Source organism: Triturus cristatus, chromosome 2_2 (genome assembly GCF_964204655.1).
Source record: "Triturus cristatus chromosome 2_2, aTriCri1.1, whole genome shotgun sequence".
NCBI classification, from domain to species: domain Eukaryota; kingdom Metazoa; phylum Chordata; class Amphibia; order Caudata; family Salamandridae; genus Triturus; species Triturus cristatus.
The window spans coordinates 1,127,289,022-1,127,310,900 of NC_140582.1; the positions used below are offsets into that span (position 1 = coordinate 1,127,289,022).

At 46.5% G+C, this 21,879-nt stretch overlaps 1 protein-coding gene and 1 long non-coding RNA gene across 4 annotated transcripts in view; one reads left to right on the forward strand and one right to left on the reverse strand.

Annotated features, from left to right (window-relative positions):
- The window catches only part of CTNNA2 (catenin alpha 2), a 3,048,772-nt gene extending 3,034,157 nt beyond the window's left edge, over positions 1-14,615 (reverse strand). For all 3 annotated transcript variants that reach the window (XM_085642663.1, XM_085642662.1, XM_085642661.1), the window contains exon 1: positions 14,044-14,615. The gene's annotated coding sequence lies outside the window, so the exon portion shown is untranslated. The remainder of the gene's footprint in view (positions 1-14,043) is intronic.
- A 141-nt stretch (positions 14,616-14,756) lies between these two features.
- Positions 14,757-21,879, forward strand: part of LOC146863238 (uncharacterized) — a 176,080-nt gene continuing 168,957 nt past the window's right edge. Inside the window, exon 1 of the long non-coding RNA XR_014978575.1 lies at positions 14,757-14,819. This is a non-coding gene — a long non-coding RNA (uncharacterized LOC146863238). The remainder of the gene's footprint in view (positions 14,820-21,879) is intronic.

Below are 21,879 nucleotides of genomic sequence, written 5' to 3' on the forward strand. Positions count from 1 at the left end.
AATCATGCAAAAAAGCTACAAGGGAATCTTCAACTCCCAAGGCCGGCAGCACAGCCCGTAATTTTGATGTATCCACTGTATCAAAGGCTGTGCCGAGGTCCATGAAGGCCAAGGGGATAGACTCCTTCTTAGCTATCGTATACTTGGTGATCAGTAAATAAAGATTCAAATTCTGTTTGATCGTCCCCCACCCCGGTCTAAAGCCATATTGGATATCCGAGAGGATCTTCCAATCCTCTGCCCATTCTGTTAGCCAATTCAGTACTACCCGCCCAATCATTTTCACATCAGCATTTATTAAAGAGATGGGTCATAGCAGGCTGGATCCGCCCGATTCAAATAAAAAACAATCTGGACAATTACTGATTTTTGCCAAGTGGGAGATATGACATCACACTTCTACATTTTGATGCTGGTTGATCAAGGAGAAAAAAAGATAAATTCAAAAGTTAAAAAGTTAAAAGTCCGAGCAGGAGCTTTACTGGGTGAAAGGGCCTATACGGCCTTTGCTACTTCGCAAACATCAAAGTGCAACTCCCCCCTCTAGTAATAGAGGTATTAATGTAAGGAAGAGGATCATAACATCTTGAGAAAATGCACTGGGATAGTTTGAACCATATCGGGAATAGTATTTCAAAGTCATGCCTCCTTAAGGGGTTAAACCTGAATATAGACAGAATCTGTGCCACTCTCCGAGGATTTCTGAAGTTTACAACAATGCTATCATCGTGCCCACTTTATCAGTAACATTGGTATTGTATGCAGATAATGCACAACTCATTCCTTCACTGTGTGAAGACTCAATGCATAACATGTCCAGCTGTCAGGAATGTTTGCTGTTGCAGAGTGTAGGAACAACAACTGTCAATGCATGAACGCGAATCAATCAGAAATACTTTTATCAGGCAAACATTCCCATTTTTAGGGTGACCACTGGTCACCTACTTTGCTTGAACCTCCCACTAAGCCCAAGGCATCCATAAAATCCTAGGAGTCTGGAGGGATAACACCTTGGCCTTTGCGGCCCAAGCCAAATCAGTTTTGGGCTCCTGAAAAGCTTTAAATGCATCCTGGGCCTTTGTGATCTTCACACCTGACAAACGATCATTCTGGGGGTAATTTTGTCATGGTTAGATTACTGCAACATTTTGTATCTAGGAGCCAACAAATCTGTCACAAGGAAACTCCATCTGGCCCAAACTGCCACAACTAGGCTGCTATTCTCCTTCCTCAATTTATGGTCCGCTTCCAGACTTCCCGATAAGCTTCATTGGGTCCTTGTGGACAAGCGCATTTACTTCAAGAACCTGTGCATCGCGCATAGGACCCTGAACTCCCATGAGGCCACTATCCTGCACAACCTCATATTACCATACCTGTCCTCGTGAACCTTGCACTCAGCCGACCTCAACTTGGCCATTGTTCCCTGAGTTAGGAGAGCAAGAGCCGGAGGCCACTCCTTCCGTGCTCTGGAGCCTTTTCTCTGGAACTCACTGCCTCTCTCCCTGAGGAACATCCAGAATCACCTGCTTTTTAGGAAATCTTTTAAGACATGGTTATTTTCCATCTAGCCTCCCATCCCCCATGTGGTGTTGACAGTTTCAGCTTCTATGTCCTCTGGGATCTGCACTGGGAAGCCCTGTTGTTGGGGCAGGTGTGCACTATAAAAGCCCCTGTAACATAACATATATCATATATGATATATAGGGTGTGTTTTCCAAAGCTTTTTATGTATAGTAATATATAGAGTATATATGCATGTGTGCAGAGTAGAATATGGTATTATTACCACTGTCGATGGTATGGAGGAACATAACTCATGAGTGTGATGATATAAAATAAAACTGAAGTGGTCTTCTAACTATTACTGGAGTTGCTTTGCTGTGTAAAGTCATTGTAACATACAATTTGTATGGTGGTAAGCAATGTTTTCCTGTGAATGTACCTGTACTGTGGTGGTAACATAGAACTTGACCCTTGCAGTGTGGTAATAAATCAGTGAATGGACATTCATTTCTACACTCAAAGTGTGCATTTTCACCCCCAATTGTTGTTGAATTTTATTTGTAGTCTTTTGAATTTGCTCACTGTGGTAGAGCCGAGTATATGTGTTCTGACCCCTAAAACATGTAGAAATTGCACGTTAGGATGAATGAATATGTTGTTGAGGAATACCATGATGTGTGCAGGCCCAAGAACGGCAATACCAATAAAAGCAATGTCAACGTATGCCACAGCCTAAGCCCACATCACAATGTCAACACTCATAAATGCAATGTCAATGTATGTCATAATCCATGCACGCATAACAATGTCGATACCAATAGAAACAATGTCAATGTACGCAGTGATCAAGACATGCAAAACAAAATCAATATCAGTAAAGACGATATCAATGTACATCTATGACAACTGTAGGCACAATACTGAGGATGTCGGTAAACATGATATCAATGGATGACACATTACTCGTTGGAGTTATAGCCAACTTATATCAGTGCTGTTGGATTCAGAGAAAGTCACCTCCCCATCAACCCCAAGTCAGAGATATGTGGTCAGATAGGCCCCAACCCATGGTCTTTGAGTGACAGGTCACATGTGGGGTCTCACTTAGCCCTAAGACAAACGTGCACTCGGGGAAAACCCTGATCATTCCCACAGATAGACAGTTACACCACAAACAGTTCTAAGGAAATTGACTCCAATATAAAATTTTTGCCTGAGGCGTGTGTTCCCCAAAAATACTACAAAGCTAGATGCCACATGCAGATAGAAACACTCAGCCAATCAGGACAATGCATACACACCGCACACGGTGATCAAGCACTTCCCCCCACTAGACATCTGGACACATACACACAGGCCAACACTAGCTCTCCCTGAGGTCAAATGTCATCTTTGTCCCTTATCACATGACAAAAATTGTGGTTCATGGCTATGACGCCTTTCAAGGAATGTCAACGTGCTTCATTGTACCCACAAACTGTATATATGTGCAGCCCAAACTTCTGTACTTTGAGACTGTCTTCAGATGCGCCTCTGTCGATACTCTCCCGGCCGCTGCGTTTAATTAGAACCAACTTTTTCCTGTTTTGCCAAATGCCCATTGCCTTTTCATTTATTTAGGGTAAAAGTCAAACAACATTTTAGTGAGCCAGCCAGGAGAGATTGGTCTATCGATCCCGACTGCTGCTGAAGGACAAGTACCCCTGCGCAAACAAGATGGGTGAGCAGACGCCATATTTGATAAAAAGTTCTGCTGAATCTGTATGACGGAGGTTCATCTGGAGACAGCCATCACAGGGGAACATACTTCATCTGATCCTTAGTCCCAGTAAGTGGTGTGTGGCAAACTAGGACAAGCAAGTAGATCACCTTTGCATTTGCCCTAGTCAGCAAGCTAGAGAGGGTGAAGATTGCTACAGATTTGGGACCATTGTGAAGAACACAGGGTACGCTTGCCTCTGGGTGTCAGATAGAGACAGCTTGGAACACTGGGCGTGATACAGAGGTTCGCTTGTCTCTGGGTGTCAGATGGGACCGCTTGGACCCCTGGACGTGATACAGAGCTACCTATAGGCTCTGGGTGTATCTAGAGCCAGTGTCTCAGTCTTATTGTTTAGTCTCAAAGAGTTTTTTTGTACTTTCATGGGGTTTGTTTTTTACTGATAGTATCTAAAAGAAGTGAGAGGTGTTATTTGCTTGGACCGCAGGGTGCTAGGCAGTTGGTACGCATTACCCCTGGTTGTGATACAGAGTGTAATTTGGACATTAGGGAAAAATTCAGACCTTGGTGAATAATGTGTAGCTTGTGTCTAGCCAAACAGAGTCAATAATTGTCAGGTTATCCCTTTTTCTCCACACAAATCCGTGTTGTTTTTGTCCGCCAAGATGATGGTGACAGACTATCAGATTCACTTAGCTCTGCATATTAGATGGAGCATTCCCTCTCCTTGGGCTGTCGGCACTAAGGGGACTAAGGTTTTTTGGACAAAATAATCATATTTTCTATTTTACTCTCTTTCAGATTTTTCCATTTATACGTGCATTGATATTTTGGTGCAATTTGCTTCATATTTAAATGTTATGTCATGTTAGTTTATAAAATAATAACCATTTCTTCCCAAACCAAAATTTCCATTTGTTAGTTTAATGCTACAAATCAACTCGTACTGTTCTGACTTAACAATTGCACTTTGTTACAGGTTGTTACTGTTTCATTGTATTTGTCTTTGTTTACTGTTAAATGTTTGTTTACTCAATGCATCACATTTATAGAGCTTGTAACCAGTAGATGTTTTCAGTGCCACCCCGTGTACACAGTTTTACCCACAATTAGAGTGGAATCCATAATGATTTTAAAAATCTTGAGATGATCAAATATTTTGTAAATTTCTTAAAACGAGTTCTCTAAATCCATCATGGAGACTCCACTCGACCATATGCAAGCCAGGTTCCCCACACAGGGACGGAAATTAAGAAAACATTGCCACGAGTGGCACACCCATACCAAAGCATAAACATTTCCATCGTCTGAGGGGGGAACATTTGATACAAACACCATAGAACACACCAAGAATTACATACAGACCAGGTATGCAGGACGGAAAAAGGCTAATCGAGGGGCCCTACTAGAACTATGGGCCATATTTAAGGTGGACCCATCCTACAAGACTATCCCATGTCTGTAAGCAAGGCATCTGCACCTCCCCCACCAGACACCAGCAAGGATACCAGCCATGACAGCCACCCCTGCGATGGGTTACACCAGTTCATCGATCAAGGGGGTTGGTGGACCTACCCCAGGCAGAAATCCACCAGACCTGGGAGGGGTGGGACCAACCAACCCAGATGCAGTCAGCCCCAGCTCGGTTCAATGCCAGGCTCCCTTGGGGTTTGACCCCTCCACCCATCAGTCGCGGCTCATCAGGTCCGAACTAAGCAGGAAACACATGCTCCTGATTGCCTTACAGGGTTCCCTAAGATCAGAGGGACTTTGTGGCCCTCCTGGAAGGCGATTGTACCAGTGGAGGGGAGGACAGGGAGCCCAGTCCTTCACAATCTGACTCCAAAGGAGGAACTGCGGGCTATACTCCTCCAAGGTATGCCAATAGTGCGGAGGAAGCATCAGGGAGTGAATTTAAGGTCAACACATTGCCTAGAAGAACATCACGCAGCACTGAGTGAAAGAGGCAACCTAAGTGGGAGTTAGAGGAAAGGTGTTAGTGAAGAATAGAAGATAGAGAGCACCCACCTGGGAAGCCCAGCAAGGAAAGGGAACCACTACCCCTCCCCTGGAGGGAACCAGGGCTAATCCTCGGGCCCCACATAGAGGTGAGCTCAGGGAAGAGTCAGGAGGAAGGACCCTAACAGAAACACACACATCACCTGGCGGTCGGCGTAGGAGAGGAGCTGACCAGGAAATAAGTAGTCAGCAAAGCCTGACTGGAACACAATTGAGACACAGAAGGAGCAGCGTGGCACCTTTGTGGCCTCACGAGTAGAGCGATTATAAGGATGTCTGTTGCTACCCCTGAACGTGCCGGTCAGGCAGACCAACCCCTAGAGTGATAGTATCCAGAGAAGTGGGCGAGGTCTTCGCACAATCTTTCTGCCATCTACTGGCCTGCTGGACTGAAAGGAAGGGCCAATATGATTGTCTATGGCTAGAGAGGGGGGTCCGGAGGACATGGATGTTGAGGAGGACTGCATTCAGCATGGAGGGGGCACCAGAAATGGAACTAATCCTACATGCAGGAATTCCTGTGACGATTGTAGTGCTGCATCGGGGAAAAACAGAGAGAGTGTGCAAGAATTTGTCCTCACGACAAACTGCCCCAATAGATGGACTGGGCAGGAAAATGGATCTAATGCTTTGAAAAGAACACTGCGGGTATAAACTTAGCAAGAGGTGACATTAAAAGTCTGCTCTGCAGCCTCATCAGGAAGCAGAGTGGCACAGTGCTCTACTCAGCCTGAATCCCCACAGTGACACTTATAAACGCCGCGCATGATGGGGCTGCATTTAACTCATTCACAGAAGATCTGGACAGCCCTGAGGTAGATAGTCCCTGACCACCCAAAGTTTGTGACTGAATTCCTAGATAGAATGAGAGAACGATAGGGGCAGGACACATGACATCCCTGGACTCACAGGCCCCCAGGTTGATTCTTTTGCAACATCCTCAAAAGGGGACTACCTACTGAGATCCTGACTGGACTAGCTGGTATAGTTGGGCTAGACACCAAACCTTTGTGGGAAATACAGGCCCACATACTACACTATTACTGGAAAAGACAGGAGAAGGACCGGGAAATGCAGGAGCAGGCCCAGAGAGACACCGCCAAACTGGCCCAATGGAAGTTGGAAACGACCTCCCTAGAGGGGGCCACATTGGCTGTGAGTGTCCAGATGGCACCAGTCTCCAGGAGAGCTCCGCTTATGGACCACAGAGGATATCTGCCCAGCCCTAGCAGCTGAGGTCAGGGAGGCTTGTTCCAAACCAGCCTCATAGAGTTCTACTACTGTCACAGAATGGGCCACATGGATAACTGGTGCCGTCTGATAATGTACCATGATCAGAAAGGCATAATCCCAGGACAGCCCACACCGAATACCCATCCACAAGATCAAGCCTAGAGCAACGTTGTATTAGCTTCCAATCAGCACTAGGGAAAGCAGGCAAGCGGTGCCCTGCCACAACAGGGACCGGACGACTGGCTGAGCGCGTGGCAGCAGTCACTGCAGCAGGCAGGGAACCCAGCCCAACAAACACTGGCAGCACCCACAGCAGGGAGTGGTTACTGTCTGGGAAGGCAACACCTTTACACAATAGCAAAACATGAACACATAGTAGCAAGATCGCCCCTTAACATGGTGCATCCCCCTCACACTATCATGCAGACATTTCCTTACCTACATCCGCAACATTTGTGTAGGCCGCCGCATACTATGCCGACCGGGAATCCACTCTAGAGTTCGCCATCGGTTGCCCACAGGGGCCTGGGTCTCTTACTACTGTTGGTCACATAGGGCGGAGTTAGACAACCATGCCCTGGGGAGAACAGTCTGACAAGGGTGTAGGGTGGGCCACCAGCTGGTCATTAAATATAGGCACCTAGGACCACTCCCCCAAGTCCAACTTTGGGCGGGCTATGTACGTCTCACCAACCTCAGGGTTTATCACTAAGTGGAGGCCCTTTTTTAGTTTCAAAGTAAGGTGAATGCTCCGGCATCAAGATCTGGGTTCAACAGACATAGGGAAATGATGTCCTCAAAACTCCACAGAAACTAACTTCACATGACCCCAGTACATAGGACAAATCCATAGAGTTCTATAGCGTTACCCACATATGGCCAAGCACACAAAGTCCACTACGAGACCCCCAACACTCGTCGAAAAGCGCAGCAGCCAAACACAATTCCAGCCATTTTCCTGCAGGGCCTTACGGGGGTTCCATGAACGACCTTCCAACCACCTCCGGTATTCCTTGTTAAAATTAGCAACGCCCAGATCATAGGTAAACAGCCACTGGAACCCGCACAGAGTAGTCTAAAAACAGCCCAAAATTCTCAACCCTTCCAGAATAGCAAGCAGCAACTCAACCCAATTAGAGAAAACCTCATTCCAAACCACGTGCAGAGACCCAAGAGATGTGCACAGGTCAACGGAAATATTGGCCTAAAAATCAAGCATGCCCTTCCGCTACACAACTGCATGCAGCACATGCAGGTCGAAAGGATTCCTCCTCACTTAATAAAACATCACACCTTTAAATAGAGCAGCCCACCAAGGAAGAGTACTGTCCCCACCATAGCAAGGAGAGGAGGGTAACCAAAATACAAACAGCACTAAAACCAGCCTACAACACACCACTCCCTGAAAATCCTAGCACCTCCTTCCAATAACTCATTAGGTAAATTCGCTCACAGTAAAACCATCAAGTGTATCAGTAAAATGTAAATGCAGGAATTTTCCAAACAACTGTCTAGCCATGTGTTATTTCCAAGCTAATCAACAAAGCACAGCTCTTATCCTGCAGGTGTGCGATCGAGCTGCACGTGCACCATCATTGCTGCGGTCCGCCACCCTTTCGATCAAAGCTTTCTAGAAGACTTTCACAAGACCAACCGCTCAAGTACCAAAGACTATAAATTGACTTTACACCCATTTTTAAAGTCTTTGTTTGTACTGCATCAAGACAAGACACCCTGGGCACCCAGAGGAAAGACATCTCTCCTGAGGACAATCCAGCAGCCTACGGATGTTTTCAAAGTTATGTATTTTTTGTACACGCTCTAATTAGCCGGGGTGTTCTCCAGCTCCTCCAGAGCTAGAAGGATGCCTAATCTCATAAACTCGACTTCGACATTCTTGCAATGCATGCACAGAGACCTCTATCACCTCACATACACCTATACTGAACCAAAAACCAGCATTCCTCATGCACTACACAGCACACTACTACACCACCCCTGGTGCGAACACATGACTGTTGTAGGCACTCAAACGACAAACCGATCATGTTACATATGTTCACTGATACCCCACGCCTCCCCCTTCCACATCCACAACATGACACCCTGGGTCCCATTCACTGATTGCTCCTTGAAGTTAGTAAAGGATGTAATGTACTTAAATAATGTAATGTACTTAAATATATCAGATCTGATCAGAGCAGAAAGGTTGGGCAAATTATCTATCAAGTAGAAATAAATAAGTGAGATGGGAAAGAAAGAAAGAAAGAAAGAAAGAAAGAAAGAAAGAAAGAAAGAAAGAAAGCAGAAGAGGTCAAGAGAGATAGAGAGATAAAGAGAAAGGAAAACATGAGGGAGCATGGAGAAGGGGAGAAATAAACTGAAAAACTAGACCAACAGGTTGTGTGTGAGAGAGAGAGAGAGACAGCCAGAGAATGATACAGTGGGATGTAGAGAGAGAATAGAGGTAGGGGTCATGTGTGAGAGAGAGAGAGAGGCATGGAGAGTGAGATAAAGATGGAAAGAAAGAGAGAAAGGAGCAGGGGAAAAAGAAGATAAAGAGACCAATAGAAATCAGAGGCTGAGACAAGCAGAGAGGAGACAGTTAAAGAGAGAGGGAGAGACAGGGACGGAGTGGTCGACTTGGTGAGAAGGAGGTGAAAGGCTTAAATAAGTTTGAAAATGAGGCAACATTGTCTGCCAATGCCTAGCAACCGTGTGTTCTCACTTAACACGCATCCAGCTGGACGCCGCGCGCTCTGTGGTTTGCTTCTGTCAACAGACCACAAAGAGCACCGTGTAGCTCGTTAAAGCAGCTAATGATGTTCCTTGGATGTGCATGTGTGTGATTGTCTACAGACTTGGTGACTGTGTGCATGTATGTTTATCAAGCGGATGAACAAAAACAAAGACATTTTAATCCCCACAGCAGCCCAGTCATGGATAGGGTGGGGCGGGGCAAGAGTTCACCGGCAGAGGGGCAGATCACAGAGGCAGGGCAGGGCCCCCCAGCCTCTCTCTGTGCATAAAGTACACATACAAAGAGGCTCTATACAGTGGTGCACAGGCTTGCAGCGTGCCATGCTGCTGTGGTAAGAGATACGTTCACAAAAGCAGAGTCGTTTTCAGGAAAAGGCAAAGGTGGCCATTGCCCCCGGTCCCTTTCTGGCAGGGGCCCCTCCTGGGAAGAAAGTGACATTTCTTTCTCTCTCTCTATTCCAGTGCTTCTCAAACTTTTTTGAGCCATACCCCAGTTTTTAGAACAACAAACTTTTACCACCCACCTGCCCTAACGGAAGAGGCTTTACTTTTTTAATTTAACTAAAGCATATGTTGGTAGCGCACTGTCATTTACAGTCAGCATATGTTTCCATTGGAATTGTCACTTCATTTGCAGAGACAGTTGTACTGATAAAAGTATATTACACACAAACGACAATGTGTGGAAATCAGGGTTCAGTGAATATGTATCATGTGTGCATCACCAAGTAAAGTTTCTTGATTTGTTTTGACCCTATTAAAATCTTTGTTTCCATCACACTTCAGGATTGCAAAAAAAATGTGCTTCATTTGTGCTTTCCAAATTACTGAATGTGAACAGTTAATTTACACAAAATTACATTTTGTATTATGTTACAAGAAAAAAATGTACATCTAACAGCCTTTCACTCATTGTACCCCAAGATTGTCACATAATTCACTTTACTTTTCTGTCCCAGACTGCAAAGTGAGAGAAATTTGTAAACACCAATCCCCAAGTTGAAAAATAAGCAGCAATTTGTCAGAAGACAGACCCTGCGTTTGACCTCTGTCTTTGAAGCCAGGAATGTCACAAAATAATTACAGAATTTAAAGACATCTTTCTTTATTGATTGCACTTTTAAGACCCACCCAAAAGCGTGTCTATCCTATTGCTCTGTCTAAAACATCTCCTCCTCTCTCTAATAACTCATTCCCCTGTCTAAACCTCTCTCCCTCTATTACCGACTCTGTCTCTCAGCCCCATGTCATCTTCCGAATTTTGGGGATTTTGGGTAAGACATATTTCAACTGTTTTTACGTGACCCTACAAAAAATGTACATATAGTTTAGTATTCTTTGCCATCACGTGGCATGAGTGCGCAGGGAACGGGTAATAACATCAGAATGTGTTCTTCTGTACTGGGGCCTCCAAAATATGTCTCGCTCGGGCCCACAAATTCTTCAAATGGCACCTCACAGAATCAGACATAAAAAAGTTATGAAAATACTTTTAGCGGACGTGTATGCTGCTGGGTGTCACTTGATGGCGGTGACAGCTGTCTTCAATAATTGAGTTGATATTCAGTTAAATAACCCGCGCTCACGCGCATGTGCTGGGAAGTTCGAACAAGGCCACGCGCTAGCTCTGTCACTCGCAATGCCATACGAAATACTGTGCCCAATATGTCCCTCTTGAAGACACTGGAGGGGCCCGACCCTCCCCGGGTCATACAGTCCCTAGAGCAGAGGTTGGTCTGCGTCTTCTGTGCAGTGTGCGCAACAGCCCGCGGTCAATGCACGCGGGAGGGGCTGAAAGGAGGGCGCAAAACAAGACACATAGGGCAACAGGGGGTGGAGGTCACAGGGCCAGTGGACGAGGGCAGAACAAGAGTAGCAGGTCAGGGTTTAGTGTGCTCCTAAGGCCTCTGGGCCCCGGTGCCACTGCACCTGCTGACTCAATGGAAGCGAAGCCCGTGAGCGAGAAGGGGCCAAGGGGCATGCAACGGGCCACGGAACGAGGCGGCAAAGAGCAGCGGACAGGAGAAGGCAATACAGAAGCATGCAGTAGGAGAAGAAAGTAGGAAAGGAGGCAGGCAGTAGCAGAACAGGTAGAAGGCGAACATGCGACACGACAGCGCGTGCCAGCGAGCAGCACCATGGACTGGGCGAAGGCAATGGAAGAGGAGACAGTGACAGAAGGCAATCGGCAGTTATAGAAGGCAAGGGGAGAGTAGGGGATGAGGGGTATCAAGGGAGAAAGCAGGCAGAGTAGGCAGCAGGATAGAGCAGGAGGCAAGAGAAGAGAGACCGTTGGTGGTAGGGAGCCAGTGACAGCAGGCACAGTGGCACTGGTAAAATGAGAGCCTGGCATAAACGAGCAGGTACCAGGGAGCATGGGCAGTTAGATAAGGGAGCAGAGGTGCAGGCAGTAGGGTAACGCAGCGGGAGAGAAGGCAGTGGAAGCAGGCAACAGGAAAACATGCGGCGAACGAGCAGGTTTATAGGAAGAGGTCACAGGGAGCAGGTTAATAAGAAAACCCAAGCAGGACATAAAGAGGGCAGGAGGGCAGGGGATTGAGGGCAGAGGGGCCGGTGATAAGCAGCAGGGGGAAGAGAGTGTGCACAGGGGTCGCGCGGGGGCAGCAGCCTAATAAAAGGACAGAGAACACGCAGTAGGGGTAAGAGGGCGTGTCAAGGGTCACGGGAGGAGGAAGCAGAGACCAAGCAACCGGAGAACAGGTGTCAAGAGCGGGCAGCAAGAACAAGCACCAGGAGAACACGTGGCAACGGGCATCAGAGTGCAAGAGGAGAGGCTGGGCTTGGCTTGGCAGCAGAAGAACGGATGGCGGGGGCAAGTACCAGGGAAGAACCGAATGTGCAGGAAAGATGCCAAGGAAGTACGAAGACGAGCGGCAGGTGCCAGGGCACAGCTGAAAACAGGGGCAAGTGCCAGGGAAGAAGCGAATATGGAGGGCAGATGCCAAGGAAGAGCTGAAGAAGAGCGGCAGGTGCCAGGGAAGAAGCGAAGACAATGGGCAGGTGTGAGGGAATAGTTGGAAACAGGGAAACGTACCAGGGATGAACCGATGAAGGAGTAGGTATCAGGGATGAACAGAAGACATAGGGCAGGTACCAGGGATGAACTGAACACGAGGGGCAGCAGGTGCCAGGGATGAACTGAAGACGAGGGGCAGGTGCCAGGGATGAAGTGAGCACGAGGGTCAGCAGGAGCCAGGGGTGAACTGAAGACGAGGGGCAGGTGCCATGGAAGAACTGAAGACGAGGGGCAGGTGCCAGGGATGAACTGAAGACGAGGGGCAGCATGGGCCAGGGATGAACTGAAGACGAGGGGCAGGTGCCAGGGATGAAGTGAGCACGAGGGTCAGCAGGAGCCAGGGGTGAACTGAAGACGAGGGGCAGGTGCCAGGGATGAACTGAAGACGAGGGGCAGGTGCCAGGGATGAACTGAAGACGAGGGGCAGGTGCCAGGGATGAAGTGAGCACGAGGGTCAGCAGGAGCCAGGGGTGAACTGAACACGAGGGGCAGTAGGTGCCAGGGGTGAACTGAACACGAGGGGCAGCATGGGCCAGGGATGAACTGAACACGAGGGGCAGCATGGGCCAGGGATGAAGTGAGCACGAGGGTCAGCAGGAGCCAGGGGTGAACTGAAGACGAGGGGCAGCAGGAGCCAGGGGTGAACTGAAGACGAGGGGCAGGTGCCATGGAAGAACTGAAGACCATGGACGGGTACCAGAAAAGAACTGAAGATAGGAGGGGGCAGGCGCCAGGTAGACGGCAGAAGGTTAGAGCATGACAGCGGGAGAACAGGTACCTGGAGGGAAGACTGGGGGAGAAGAGGGCAGGAGGTGGGCAGGGCTGCAGGCAGGAGACGGGCAGAGCTGCAAGCAGGAGATGGGCAGAGCTGCAGGCAGCAGGTAAGGAGAGTGGGAACAGGCAGCAGGCTGGCAGTGGGAGAGACAGTAGCGGGCAGTAGGAGAACGGATGACAGAAGAGCCGGCATGGGGATGCGGGCGCTAGAGAACCAGCAGCAGGGGGACAGAGTGAGAGAATGTAGATGGCGGGGGAAGGGGGAGAAGCAAGCAGGCGGCAGCATAGCAGGCACCAAGGAGCAGGTGGATACAGAGCGAGCCACGTGAAACAAGGGAATACGCCGCACCGTTTACTTTTGCACGAAGCAGGCACTAACAGAGCAGGCAGCCAGGCGCAGGCATCGCTCCACTGCTCTTTGTCTCATCCCTCCCCGCTGACGAGGCTCCGGCAGCGTGTGAGCGCAGCCCGGCTTCTCTGCCGGCACCCGGCACCCGGCACCATCAGTTTGAACCCTTCTCCCGCTGCCGGCGAGGCCTAGGATGTGACTAAAGCCTTCCTCCCGGGCTACGCTGCTCTACCCAGTGCTTGTTCCAGGGCAGTGCCTATCCAGAGACTGGGCAGAGGGGCACAGTGGACCCACAGAGCCCGAGTCCGGTGGCAGGTGCACGGTCACACGCTTCCCCTGCTTCACGCTGCGAGGGCAACTGCCGCCCACCTGCACCCGCCGCGCCAGAGCCCACTGCCACCACTGGGCCATTACCGGCGGGAGGCAGCAGCACGTGAGGATGCCCACCCCCGCTGAGGGATGGAGAGGACTGGGAGGTGCTGGAGACTCAGACATTAAGCTGTGTGGACTCCACGCAAGGAGATGGGTTGAAGGCTAGTGCACACAAATACTCTCATAGGGTCTGCACTCCCATCTAGCATCAATTGATGGGTGGTGGATGCCGGGAGCAAGGGGGATGCAGTTGACGGCGTTGGGTGCACTCACCTCTCGCTGATGGTACTCTCCTCCCAGTGAAACGGGTCCCAGCAGCAACACTTCTCCAAATGCAGGCGTGTTATCCCCCTGCTTGCTCCCACACACGGTATGTCCTCTGCAGACTCCCCAGGAAGGTGCTCGACTGATGTCCAAAGCTCAGTGGTGTCCCTGTGCGCCCTGGGTCCCTCCGTGCCACCCTTCAGCCTGGTTCCGTCCCCGTGCACCCTTGGTATTCTGGCGTCCCCTCGTGCGCCCTTGTGGTCCTCTTGTGCGCGCCGGTTCTCTCGACTGCCACCGGCCTCTCCTCTCGGATACGGGAGCTGACCCAGCTCCTCTGGCAGATAGTGAGCGAGGACCAGTGATACAATGGAGTGACAGGGGGGCGAGGCCGAGACGCGCGTGCGCACAGAGCGCAGGGACGATGCGCGAGGCTGTGCACTAGGATGGATGGCACAGAGTGAGGTGCTGCCCTCCCGGCAGTGTGTGGGTACAGTAGGACACGATCGGGATCAGGGGGCACAACACTGCCCGCTTTTGTGACTGACGGTTTCTGCTGAACGAGGCTGGTTATCGAAGGTCAGGTGCTCTGTGTAAATGCTACTGCTTGCAAATATTGAGTGGAGTACTGAGCATGCGCAGGCCGGTGGGCATGGAAACGGCTTTACAAAGCTGTAGAGGCAGGGGAGAGGAGGTGACAGTCAGGGCGAGCAGGCAGAGGAGAGACGGCAAAGGGCAACAGTGGGACTGAACAGAGACCAGAAAGAGAGTAACACTACAACGGAGAGGTGAGGTGGGGAAGAGTGGCACAAAAGAGAGAAAATAGGTGGAGTGCGACGAGACAGGTAGAGTGACTGTGAAGGTGAGACAGACGCAGAGAGAAATAAACTTCAGACTATTACCAGCCAGGAGTGGAGAGAGGGACAAATGAAAAATAAAGAAGCGCGAGGAAAGTCGAAAAATGGGAGTCAGTTAGGGCTGAGGGAAAATATGGCAAAATGGAGCCCGTGCAGAGAAGGCAGACAGGGAGGAAGGGTACAAGTGAGAAACAGCAGCCTCTAATCTATTACTCTCTCCCTGGTTCTGCTAGATTAAGCGAGATGGAATTTGAAACAGTCACTCATTAACGAGAGAGCTATGACAGGCAGCGAGTAAAAAACGAGACAGGCAGGCAGTGTTTAATTTTAGCCGGTGGGGGACACTTGTACTTATTTTTGGGGACCAGCGTTTATTTCGCCACATCAGACACTTCCCGAAGCCAACAAAGGGAAAACAAACAAAACGAAAAGACGGAGGAAAAGAAACACAAAAAAATCCATCACCAAGAGAGAAAGCAGACGCATTTAAAAGTGAGATAATGTGTCAGGGAGTGACTGGGTGAATTAAAGAGACCTGAGCTGGATTCGGGACTGTGCACACCTGCTTTTCGAACTCTGACATTTTATAGCCCCAGCCTAGGGTGTCTGAGCAGCGCTTTGAGCGCCAGCGCCTATTATTTTACAAATAAAGTACTGCAGGCAGGGTGTTAAGCAGGTAAGTACAACTAAGAGCCCGCAAGATATGTTTAAAGAATGAAGTTAATTCTAGAAATAGCAGGTGATCACTTCCTGCAGGTCCAATCTCCAGGAAATCCTAATTTCATCTGAAAGCTCAGGTGTGTGTACCATGGAGAAGGACTGCGGGGCGTGAACTTGGGTCAAACATGTACATATGATTATAAACAATGCTCGCGATCACGCTGGTGACACTGATGTAAACAGTCATTGTGTTAAGACACATGCTACATCATCACCCCCTTTAAATAGACAGAACAGAATACATTTAATTCATATGAAAGTCCCTGTACTTAGTAGGCATGGAAGCATTATGAGAACCTCTAGACTGTAACCGAGCTTTACCATCTGGCTCAGTAGAGGGATAGTTAACAATTTCATTAGCAATACCTGAAGAAACATTCTCATGAGTCACACTTGCAGAAACACCCTCAGTGGTGTTTACACTTGTGTTTGATGAAGACATTTGTGGAACAAAAACTGGCTGATATACATCAGAGGAAGAATGACTGTTTTCCAAGTTAAACCAGTTTTCAAATTCCTGACATTTGTCCATACCAATTTCCACTGCTTGCCCAGGCATCAATTTAACTATTACCCTCCTTACCTAAATAAATTAAAATAAATGTAAATTTGATACTTGTATAGCGCACTACTCACCCGCAAGGGTCTCAAGGCACTTGTACGAATACCGCTGTGGAACCCATCCTGGCTTTCCCTGTGAGGCATCCACTCCTGGGCACCCCCAAGGTGGAGGCCAGGCATCCTTAGCGTTGTGGGGGCCGTTGTGGAGATTAAGCAGGCTATTGCCCAGAGTTGCAGAGTGGGACTCCATGATTGGAATAGACACCGAGGCGAGAACTATCAGGTCCGTGGAATATTTTTGAGCCCAAGACCCGCCGAGGCAGGGAATTGAACCCTGGTCCCGGGCTAGACCTCCGCATCAGGGTCTGCTGCTCTAATCATTGAGCCACACTGGGCGAATTAAAGAGACCTGTGCTGGATTCGGGACTGTGCACACCTGCTTTTCGAACTCTGACATTTTGTAGCCCCGGCCACGGGTGTCTGAGCAGCGCTTTGAGCGCCAGCGCGTATTATTTTACAAATAAAGTACTGCAGGCAGGGTGTTAAGCAGGTTTGGGTTTTGTTTTACATTTTTTTTTTGAGTTTAAAGAGCTTTATTGAAGCAAATAGAAACATGGTACAGCATTATAACAATAATTATATAGAAAATGGCAGGAAAAAACAACGACGAGAATATAAATTGCAGAGGAATGAACAACTCAAGATAACTACCAATGATAAGCATATAAATCCAAAAATTGAAAGTAATATTAAAAAGTTGTACCTTAAAACAAAGTAGCATTTTATATTTTCAGAAAAGGGGGAGAGAAAGAAAAAGAAAAAGAAAGAAAAACGAAAAAACGAAAAAAAGAGAGGAAAAGAAGGAAAAGAGATAAGAAGAAGGAAAATAAAGTAATATCCTAATCTACTGTCATATTTAAGATTACCTCAATACAGTTATCATATCGCTTGTTTTCCTGGAAACAGGGTTAGAACCAACCATTGACTTGTAGGAAATACATAGGAAAAATAAATAAATAAGATACTCATGGTGGTTGATAAACAAAGAAACAGTCCTTATTCCGAAGTGGAGATGTGGATAAGTAGTTGGTAAGTGGAGACCAAAAAGCTTCCTTTCGGAAGGTCCACCAAGCAGAAAAAGAAACTTTAGTGGCATCCTTCCAATTAGAGGTAATTACCTGAAAGGCAATAGCAATCAACAGATCCACAAACAGGCCCACCCTGCGAGAACCAAATCAATTAGCAGAGTTACTCCAGTAAATATCAAAAGGAAATTTAATAAAACAAATGGGAAAGATTGACTCACATACCTTAATCCAAAAACACAAGATGTTGGGACAGAGAAAAAAGGAGTGCATTAATGAGCCAGGGTTATGCTGACATGACCAGCAATTTAGGGATAGGTCTAAACTATACTTGGAAAGAGATAATGGAGTTAAAAATAATCTTTGATAAAAATAATAAAGGGTCTGGGTGGTGCTAGCATTACAGAAGGTATGATGTAAATGTGCCCAAATATAGTTCGATGTGTGAATAGAGAGGGTACGCTACAAATCTGATTCCCATAAAAGTTCAACTTTACTCCTAGGACGGTTAGGAGAGGAAAAATTTAGATATTTATAATTATGAGAGGCCCGGGATGAGGGTGAGGTCGGTAAAGGTTCTAACATGGGGTCCAGAGAAGAGGGGAAAGATCCAGAAAGCAGAGAGAACAGACTAGTTAAGAACAATCTCAAAGAATCGTATCTAAGTAGTGAGGAAAAAGGTAAGTCGAACTTAGATTGAACCTCTTGGGGGTAGAGAAAAAGCAAACCCTTTATTAAATTCTTAACCAGGAAGATCCCCTTATCAGCCCATTTTTCCCCCAAAATAGTTCGATTTGACAATTTAATAAATTTGTTATGCCATAGAGGTGAGTCTAGAAATATTTGTAGAGGAGTATGAGATTTGCGTTTAATTGGATGAAAGGTAGAAATAAAGTTAGAGATTGTCGGGTGATTAAAAGAACAAGGAGGATGGGTAAAGTTGGCAAACAAATAAAAAAGGAAAGGGTAAATCAGAGATTCCTCCAATCTGTGCCAGACCGAAGTGGAAATTCCCTTCAAGGAAGATAAATATGGTAGCATTTGACGAATTAAAAAGGAGGAGTAATATTGTTGGAAATTGGGAAAGTGGACGCCTTCCCGATCTTTAGAAGCAGACAAGAGGATTAAAGAAATACGGGCTTTTCGACCATTCCAGAGAAATTTACTCAAAACCCCATTAAGGGCTTTAACATTTTTTAATGGAAGTTTCACTGGTAACATAGACAAATAAAAATTAATAACAGGAAGCAGCATCATTTTAATTGTGTCTAATCTACCCCACCATGACAAGAAAAGGGGTGACGATTTACCTATCATGTTATTCACTTTTAAAAGAACCTCATCTAAATTAAGCTGAATCGTTTTTGCAATAGAAGAGGAATAATTAATCCACAAGCAAGTTATACTGCTGGTATTCCACTTAAAGTCAGATCATTCAAACATACTACTTAAACAATATTTATTTAGCGGAAGCACTTCAGATTAAGAAACATTTCATTTGTACCCAGATAAGGAGGCATAAGAGGAAAGAAGATCTGAGAAAGCAGGCAAAGCAGTAGAGGGATCCGAAATGTATAACATAATGTCATCAGCATAGGCAGTAAATTTGATTTCAATGGCCTTATGTTTGAAACCTCGGAAGATGGGTGAGTGTCGCAGAGAATGGAGAAAGGGCTCAAGGGAAAGAATAAAAAGCAATGGAGAAAGATGACATCCCTGTCGAGTACCTCATTGTAAAGGAAAATAAGAAGATTGAGAGCCATTTGCAAAAACAGATGTAGCAGAGGACAAATATAACAAATTAATAAGGGACAGAATAGGGGGGCCAAAACCCATTGTTTTTGAAGGGAGTTAACATCCTTATCATTAAGGTGCGTTTCCTGTGACATTGCAATTTTACATTGTAATTTGGAAAGATGTGTAAGTACCCGCTGCTTCTTGACAGAATTACGTAACCCTTTTACATTCCACGAAATAATTTGAATGTTATCAGTCATTGAGAGGGGAAAGGACATCAATCAACAACATGAGCATTACAAAATTCAAAAAGGTCAAACAGTCAGTATGACAGCGGTCAAATTCAACAGGATAATAGCATTAAAGTAAAAACAGATAAGAATAAAAGAGGATATGAAAGAAATAATGAGTAAAAGTTACAACGAGGGGGAAGGAATAGGAGCTAAAGAAAGGATAAAATACACGAAGAGAAGAAGGAAAAGAAAGAGAGGGTTGAAGAAAAGGTAGGTGATAGACAAAGAGAGGCTGACGAGAAGCCAGGGGGCTTCAGTCAAGAAAAATGGGATAAATATCCAGACTGTAAAAAGTAGCATGGGGAAATGGGGAGCCGCAAAAGGAAATAGACGGCAAAGCCAGCAAGGACATCCAAGGAGCAAACAGGACCCATACTTGGAAAAAACAAAAATATGAAAGCAAGGAGCCTAATATGAAATAGCACAACAGGGGAGACCAACTACATATTAACTACATATTGAAGAAAAAACAATAAACATAAAACAAACATGCAGCAGCAACAAGGATAAGTTAAGAAATATTCAACACTTATCAGACATGAGGGTTAACTGTGAACATTAGGGTTGAGGTGAAAAGGCAGGGTAGAGGGAACCATCTGGGGAGTGGGTCTATACAGAAGGAGAGAACATCTGTAAAGAAAGACAGAAGAAACAGTAATATGAAATGGCCTCTAAAGAGGCAAACAAGCCACAATGGTCTAGAAAAAACAATAGCAAACCATAACCAACATCCGTAAAAGAAGACAAAACTCTTCACAATATTAGATTGAAAAAGGTAAACTCAGAGAACATAGGACAAGGCAAAGACAGCAATGGTGCTTAAGACCCTCCATAGTCCATCCCGTCCCCTTTATGGCGAGAAATAAATGGTCTTAGATCTTCAAGACGATCAAAAGAGTAGGACCTCTCTTTATATGTAACTTTAAAGAAGGTGGGATTTACTAAGCCGTATCTGGCATTCATGGATCGAAGAGCCGGGCAAGGAGAAAGAAATTCCTTGCGACGGGCTGCAGTAGCACGGGCCACATCCTGAGAGAAGAAAACTTTTTGACCAGACCATAACATCTGCTTTCTTAGCTTACCCGCTGAAAGGACCATTAACAATTTAGTATACTCAAAATATAAGACGATGATCCCTCTGGGGCGATTAACTGATGAAGAAGAACATGAACCTCCTGTTTAAGGACCAATGCGGTGAGCACGTTGCAAATTAAGAGTTGTGCCATCCTTGAGACCAACAATTTTGAAGATGTGCATTTTTAAGAAGGCAAGCATGTCAGATCCTTCCTCTCCCTCAGGAATACCATAAATATGATGGTTGTTGTGTCTATTGCGATTTTATAATTCCTCCGTTTGCATCTTGAGGAGAGCAATCTTTTTAGACATGGCGGCAACTTGAGGGATCATATCTTGAGTATCACTAATCTTCTGTTCCACCGCCGACACTCTTGAGTCTAAATTAGTCCATTTCTCATCCCACTTCTAAAGAGTAGCATTGGTTTCAATCACAAAAGGTTTAAGCATCCTTATCTCTTCCATGAGGTCCTCCATTGTTATGGGTAGTGGAGACTTGGTAGGTGAGTTAGGTTCCTTCTTATGACGTTTAGAAGGGGCAGCAGGATTGGAATCCTTACGAAGAGAAGCCATGTTTGCTGAAGTAGTTTTCTGTCCAAGTGAGGAGGAGGGCTCCATGTACGTGGAAGTATTGATATAATGAAATATTAAGAGATAGGCAGCGTATGTGCATAGTGTGTGACACCAGTTAATATCCTTTTTTCTTCTTCTTTTTTCTCCTTCTTTTTTCCTTTTTCTCCTTTCCCTTTTGTCTCAGACTTAGTCGCAACCGCCTTGCAACAAAAAAAAGCCAGTGCTCAGACACATAGCTCCTAACTTAAGCGAGAGAAAAGTAGTTTGGAGGAGCCTTGAATTCTAATGTAATAACCTCAAGAGAGATTTGAGGTGAGCATGTTTCCAGACAAAGCGCATGTTTCAGGATTCCCTCAATACAAATAATATCCTGCTGCCAGTCTATATCCAACATATAGTCTAAATTTTTGCAAGCCAACAATCCACAGAGCTCCAAAATGTAAGCGGCCGAGGCTTAAAAAAGAAACGCTCTGCAAACAGCACCGGAAAGCCAGTGAAGGAAAAGTAGCATTCTGCCAAAGACAAAATGGCACGCGCTAGCAGGGTCGTGCGAAGGGAGCCCGACGCGGGGGAAAACAGGTCAAAAAACGGGCTCAAAGAGAAAAAAAAAGAGCTACCTGTGTCCCCGTGCCTGCTCCACAAATGCGCTCAGTTCATGGCTCATCCGGTGAGGAAAAACAGCTCCTGTGGTTGAGGAAGGTCCCGTTCGCTGAGAGGAGCCTCAGCCGAGCGTAGCCATCTTGTGGCGGCTCAAGCCACACCCCCGGTTTTGTTTTTCTTAATAGATGAAAGGAGAAATGCCAGTGGTAGAATGTGGGGTGAGATGGTATGCCGATACTTTTTGTTTCAAGAAAACATCAACAGGTACCCCACTTGCCAACGCAAACTGTATACCTTCTTTCAAAAACCTATTCACTCTCTCTACCAGAGCATTAGAGGTTAGTGAAT